This window comes from Equus asinus, chromosome 9 (assembly GCF_041296235.1).
Source record: "Equus asinus isolate D_3611 breed Donkey chromosome 9, EquAss-T2T_v2, whole genome shotgun sequence".
Classification (NCBI taxonomy): domain Eukaryota; kingdom Metazoa; phylum Chordata; class Mammalia; order Perissodactyla; family Equidae; genus Equus; species Equus asinus.
In genome coordinates this window covers 4,131,155-4,138,597 of record NC_091798.1, presented here as the reverse complement: position 1 = coordinate 4,138,597, position 7,443 = coordinate 4,131,155, and positions in this window count along the sequence as shown.

Genomic DNA, 7,443 nt, shown 5'->3' with positions numbered 1-7,443 from the left:
GGGAAAATCCAAGAAAAATAACTCATTTGAAAATTGAGAATGAAAACCGGAGTGATTGACTAGATTACCCAAAAAAACAAACTACCAAACACATTACCAAAGCCTATTGTTCTAGTTACAAATTATCATTATTCTTAAAATTTTTGGCAAGTCATATAGTTTAACTATTTTAAAATATTTTATTGTGAAAAAGCCTAAGTACCAGAGAGAATTCAATGCATTATTCAATGCAGACATAGAATTTAAAGACTAATAGTAAAACAATATATTTACCTACACATCCTCATTGAGATTAATAGATGGAAAACCATGAATGTCTTGGAGGTTCTTGTATTCCCTTTTCCAGACATATCCCCACAGCATCTCCTAAATTCAGTGTTAACTAGTTCCTTGCCTTTCTTTACATTTATATGTAGTCCAAGAAAAATGGTTTGGTTTTTCTGTTTTTAATCTTTATGAATCAGCCTGTATTTTCGTCTAAGACTTGTTCTTTTATTGAACATTAAGTTGTTGAGATTTATCCATAATGATGAATGGAAACCCAGCTTCTTTATTTTCTCTGGTGTATATTATTTCATTGTATGAATGAACACATCATAACTTATTTTTGTATTCTGCTATTGATGGGCACTTGTACAAATGATGTGGTCATGAACTCATTGGACTTGTTCCTGAGCACATGTGAAAGAGTTTCTCCAGGCAGATGCTAAGGTGAACTTGCTGGTGATAGGAGGTCTTACACCTCCTGTCTTCCAGGGACTGTCCCACTTTACATCTCTTGCTCTGGAGGGCTTATTAACAGCACCCTAATCATAGAGTGTGTTTACCTTTGACTTTACAATAGTGATTTCTAAAGTGGCCATGTCATTTTACACTCCTACAGCAATAAATATCATTTATAATGTAGGTATAGTTTACCTATCCTCCACATCCTCACAAAGGATATTGCAAGACTTAAAATATTTTCCTAATCTATTGAGCCTAAATTGCATATAAATCTGGTTTTCATTAACATTTCCCCAACTGCTAATAGAGTAGAGCAGTGTTTCAAATATTTATTGGCCATTGTATTTCCTTTTCTATGCAACGTCTTGAAAATCTTTGTTACTTTTCTATTGTGTTATTTCTTTTTAAAAATTGATGTTTTAGAGTTCTTTTTATTTCATTAAAATTTGCTTTTGTGAATAAAGAGTTGAACATATTTTCTCCGTTGTACGATAGGTTTCTGGAGTAGATCTATGAGTCCTCCTCCACTATCACCCAACCCAGTACACACACATTTCTGTTGCTCAAAAAGCCGGCCAAAGAACATGAATCAACAATTAAAAGAGATTTATGCATCCTCATGTTCATTGCAGAATTATTCACAATAGCCAAGACGCAGAAGCAACCCAAGTGCCCATCAATGGATGAATGGATAAAGAATATGTGGTATATATACACAATGGAACACTACTCAGCCATTAAAAAAAGGCAAAATCGTGCCACTTGTGACAACATGGATGGACCTTGAGGGTATTATGCTAAGGAAAGTAAGCCAGAGAAAGACAAATAACATACAATTTCACTCATATGTAGAAGATAAATAAACACATGGATAAGGAGAAAAGATTAGTGGTTAACAGAGAGGAAGGGGGTGGGGGTAAGGCGAAAGGGGTAAAAGGGCATATATGTACACTGATGGAAAAAAATTAGACTACTGGGAGTGAGCATGATGCAGTCTATACAGAATTTGATAAACTATAATGTACACTTGAAATTTATACAATGTCATATAAACCATTATGACCTCGATAAAATAATTTTTTTTAAAAAAAAGCTGGCCACACATGGGATTATTATCCTTTTAAATCTTGACCAATACTGTGGGTATGAAATGGTCTTACAGTACCATTTTAATTTATATGTCCATGATTACCAATGAAGTTTCATATTCCTTAATATGATTATGAAAAGTAGTTCATTTTCGTTGAAATACTTGATCACATCTTCTACCCGTGTTTCTGATGGATGGCTTGTCTTTTTCTTATTGATTTCCAGTTGTCATTTTTCTGCCTTATCTTTTTACTTTTGGAATTGAGGGAGACTAGCTAGCTTCCACCACAAATAGACCCAAATATGTAATGACTCAAACTCAGTCAAACTTTACATTCTGCTCACAGAAACTGTTCTGGACAGGTGATCACATCAGAGTCATTCAGGGATTTATGCTGATGGAGGATGATTATCTTTAACAAGGGGCCTCCAAGGCCACCCTGGGGTTATCTCCATATCATCATCTTTAAAGGAAAGGAGCAGGGGGAAATTTCTGTGGGAGATTGACTCTGGCCAGACCTGGATGGAGTACACATCACCTATGCTCACACTCCACAGCCACCTGCAAGGGAGGCTGGGAAATGCAGAGTAGCTCTATGCCCAGAAACAAGCAAAGCATGGGTTTTTGGGGAACCTAAGTGTCACTGTCAGAGACTGCCACTCTGGACACCAACTATCCATGCAAACTTGCTCACACATTGAACACACACCGTCTCCCTAAAAGAGACAAACCAAAGTCCTGTTCAGTGACTGTGTACAGTTCAAAATTCAGAATCCAAAGTGACCAGTGTGGGTCTGCCCTTCTCTCCACTTGTGTCCCCTGTCTTTACCATTTTCTCCCCAAAACACTGCTGATTTATGTGCCTAGGACATGCTGAATCAGTCATGGGAGCTTATGCTGCTCAACCTTTCACCTATCACTGATCAAGATGCCCGCTAGCATCAGGTGATGTGCTGTGTATTTGGATCGTCAGACTTTCTGCCTCTGAGGAGCTCAATCAAATGGGTAATATCCACACAATATTATAACATTACAAGACTTTTTGATATCTGCTATCTCACTTAATTCTCACAATGGCTCTTATAGTACTAATTCCACTCTACCAGTAAGAACCTGAGGTTCCCATAGTGTCACTGTTTCATCCAGTGTCACACCACTGCTGAGAGTTATGGGCAGTTCTCACACCTGCATCTTCTTGCTTTGCTGTCTACTGTCTCCTGCTCCTGAGAGCACAGCGCTGCTTAAATTTTCTTACTTTGAGTTCCCTTAAGTGTGTGTTGAGGGAACTGGATGAGAATGATCACAAAGGTCTTTTTCTGTCATAAATTTCATTATTTCCATAGTGTGTGATTCTAGGAAGGACTTAAGCTTACTGGTTATATGTAATGTATTTCTCATTTTAAAATACGGCATATGTATTTAACTTTTTCCTCTATTCTCTTGGAAATGCACACAGGAGCATAAAAACAAGGACTTACATACGAACACCTCCAAGTAGGGAATGGTGCCCTTCACATGGCAACATTGCAGAATTTCCCACACTGAAGAAAGGGTCTGTTAACCATGAGTCACCACCGGCCTTGAGAGGAAATGGGTGGATACTCAGCAAAACTCACATATCTGTGATCCGGTAGGACGGGGAGGTACTAGCGTGTCAATACGGAGAAATCCTCCACCTTATCTGTGTCATGAGGGCAGTGTAGTGGTGCTGGCAGCAACAGCAAATATGGCTGCATCTGTTTCCTAACCAGAGTGGTCATGCCAGTTAAGAACAGGTGCCACCTGGTTAACTTCAGGTAGTAACAAAATAAACGTAGCCCTTTAGCAAAGCAGTGAAGATTATGACCGTGGATTACCTCCGGCTATACATTCTCCTCAAACCCTTGCAGATAACAAGTCCTCTCTTCGCGAAAAAATAAACTGAAGAATATCTAAACATTTGCCACTCTTAATTGGGTCCAAAATACGTGACCCATGACCCATGCAGTCTCTGAGTGAACCGGCCTCAACTCTGAGTCCTGCACAACAACGGACACCCAGTTCCTCTTGTAAATAAGGACAAACAGATGGAAATCAGTGGATGTGTGAAAAGATTTGGGTGTTCCCAATAAAAGCAGAAACTGAGAAAATCAGGCCAAAGTTTACCTGTGCAATGGATGTTCTGTGAGAAATTTGATTTATAGGGAAGTAGAGAATATTCCACTCTTACTTTTAAAAGCAGGAAGTCACCTTAATAAAAAGAGAAATAAATCTGAGTTTAGGAAAGATTGCTCTCAGGTGAAAACATACACGCTGAATTAGAGAGTGCAGCGATCTCAGAGTGCTACTTAAAGCCCTGGGTTTGAATCCTGCCTTCTCCACTCTCCAGTTTATAACTTTAGGCAAGTTAATTTGGCCAAGAAACTCTCTGTTCCTCGATTTCCTCATCTATAAAATGATGACAAATAACAGCACCCACGTCCTAGGGCAGTTGTGAACATAAACCGGTTCACACTAATAAAGCCCTCAGAACATAACTTGCTACAGAGTTGGTGCTAACTAGGCATTTATTTAAAGATAGAAATAGAAGTCCCTCCATCAGTGTGCCTGGATGGGTTTCGTAGGCCACGTGTGGAGGAACTCATATCCCTCTGTCTGCAAGGGAGTTGGGTGACGTGGCCCAGCTATGTGCCCAGGAGGAAGAGGAGAGTTGAGGAGCAGCTAGGAGTCTCTGCCTCGTGTGCACTATCCGATTCCATCCAGGAGACAGTGCTATGATGTGGCACCTGCAGCAGGCACTAACATGCAGCGTTGTGGGCAAGCAGGTTTGTTTTCTTCCCTAAGGTGACAGAATCTGGGCCAGAAGTCAAGCATTTGTGTACTTATTTGGTTATTATTTTAACTTCTAGATAAATACTATTTTTGTAGTTAGTAACCCTAAAGGAATCCAGAGATAGGCATAGATTCTGGAGTTAGAGTGCCTGTACTTAAATCCTGGATCTGACACTTTCTTCTTCTTCGTCTTCTTCTTTTGAGGAAGATTAGCCCTGAGCTAACATCTGTGGCCAATCCTCCTCTTTTTGCTGGGGAAGACTGGCCCTGAGCTAACATCCGTGCCCATCTTCCTCTACTTTATATGTGGGACGCCTGCCACAGCATGGCTTGATAAGCAGTGCGTAGGTTCCCACCCAGGATCTGAACCGGTGAACCCCGGGCCTGTGCGAACTTAACCGCTGCGCCACTGGGCTGGCCCCTGACACTTTCTAATAATAATTATGATAATAATGTTGATGATGATGGCCAGCAAGTTACTCAATCTCTCTGTGCCTCACTTTCCACTTCAGCGATAAAATAATAAAACAGAAAAAAAATAGTTTCTACATCACAAGTTCTTTTAGAAATTGAGGGGAAAACGTGACAGCCCCCAGAGAAACCTAAAATTAGAACTTAGCTGTGGGGAATCAACGGTGCCAACTATGCTGAGAGCAGCAGAAGACTAAAGTTTTAGCCCTCCTCAGCCACTTGATGTCAGGATTTCCAATATACTCGAATCTGAGCATGGAATGCCATTTGAAATTGTGCAGGTGAGAGCAATGGCCAATGGCAGTGAAATTTTTACCATCAGCTCAGGAGAGGTCAGGAGAGGGCTTCTTCCCATTTCAGGGTCAGATTTAAACATTTTCCTGAACGTTTTGATAGAGTGCTACCACTCTATCAAATATTTGTGGACAAATATTTACAAAAAGAATATTGTCTTGCGTCTCTACATGGTCACCCTGGATCTGTGTTTTGTGTGTGTCCTGACTCTTCTTCTAAGGACACTGGTCACATTGTATTAGGGCCCACCTTATGACCTCATTTTACCTGATCTATCTCATTAAACCCCCAGTAATCTAGCTCTGAGGTACTGGGCTCAACACATAAATTTTTCTAGTGAGAGGACACAGTTCAACCCATAAGAACTATTACAGTAAAGCACTGTACATGGTATCCTGAAAATAATACAAAATATTAGATTCAGCATAGCACAGAACCTCTGCTAAACATTGCCTGCCTCTCTAAAACTTTGAGAGCAAACCAAAAAATTCCAGCAGGCAGTGGTGTCCTTACAGTAATGTGATGTGCAATCCAAGCGTTTATGCAAACTGCTTTTTAGAATGGGAAGTTTTCTATTCTTTGTTTTAAAGTGTGAAAAAAAGATCTTTTTCAAATATATTTGAGGTTTATATACAATAATCAGAAGATAAATTCCAAAGTTTGGCAATGTTTGTTAATGTCTTCACTTCAGAGTAAACTTTTCATTATAAAACACATAGCTCTTTTTCTTTCAGAGATTTGATTAAAAATGTTATTTTTTACAAAATAAACAAAATTGACTAACTTTTAGCTAGACTAAGTAAAAAGAGAGAAGACTCAAATAAATAAAATCAGAATGAAAGAGGAGATGGTATGACTGATATCAAAGAAACATAAAGGATCATAAAAGACTACCATGAACAATTGTTCATATGAACATATGCCAAGAGATTGGATAACATATGAGAAATGAATCAATGCCTAGAAACATACAACTTACTAGCACTGAATCAAAGAAACAAAAAATCTGAACAGATTGATAAGGAGCAAGGAGATTGAATCAGTAATCAAAAACCTCCTAACATAAAGAAGAAAGGGCCTGGTGTTTTCATTGGTGAATTCTACCCAATATTTAAAGAAAAGTTAATGCCAATCCTTCTCAAACTCTTCCAAAAAATTGAAGAGAAGGGAACACTTCCAACTCATTTTATGAGGTCAGCATTACCATGACAGCAAAGCCAGATAAGAATACTACAAGCAAAAAGCCCACTACAGACCAATATTCCTGATAAACATAGATGCAAAAATTCTCAACAACATGTTGGTAAACCAAATTCAACAGCACATTAAAAGGATCATACACTATGATCAAGAAGGATTTATTCCTGGGATGCAAGGATGGTTCAATTAAGCAAATCAATAAATGTGATACACTACATTGATACAATGAAATATAGAAATCATATGATCATATCAATAGATGGAGAAAAAAGCATTTGACAAAATACAACATCTTTTCATGAGGAAAAAAACCTCCAAAAATCAGGTGTAGAAGAAACATACTTCAACAAATAAAGACTATACAACAAACCCACAGCCAACATCATACTCAGTGATGAAGGAGTGAACACTTTTCCTCAAAGATAGGAAACAAACAAGCATGCCCACTCTCATGACTCTTATTCAATATAGTACTGGAAATCTTAGCCAAAGCAACGAGCCAAGAAAAAGAAATAAAAGGCATCCAAATAGGAAAGTAAGAAGTAAAATTGTTTCTGTTTGTAGATGATATGATCTTATATACGGAAAATCCTAAAGACATCACCAAAAAACTGCTAGTAATAATCAACAAATTCAGTAAAGTTGCAAGATACAACAACATACAGAAAACAGCTGCATTTCTATACATCAACAACAAAGCATCAAAAAATGAAACAAAGGAAACAATCTCATTCATAATAACAAAAAAATAAAATACTCAGGAATATGTTTAACCAAGGGAGTGAAGATCTGCACAATGAAGACTACAATATTTTGATGAAGAAAATTGAAGAAGTAACAAACAAATGGAA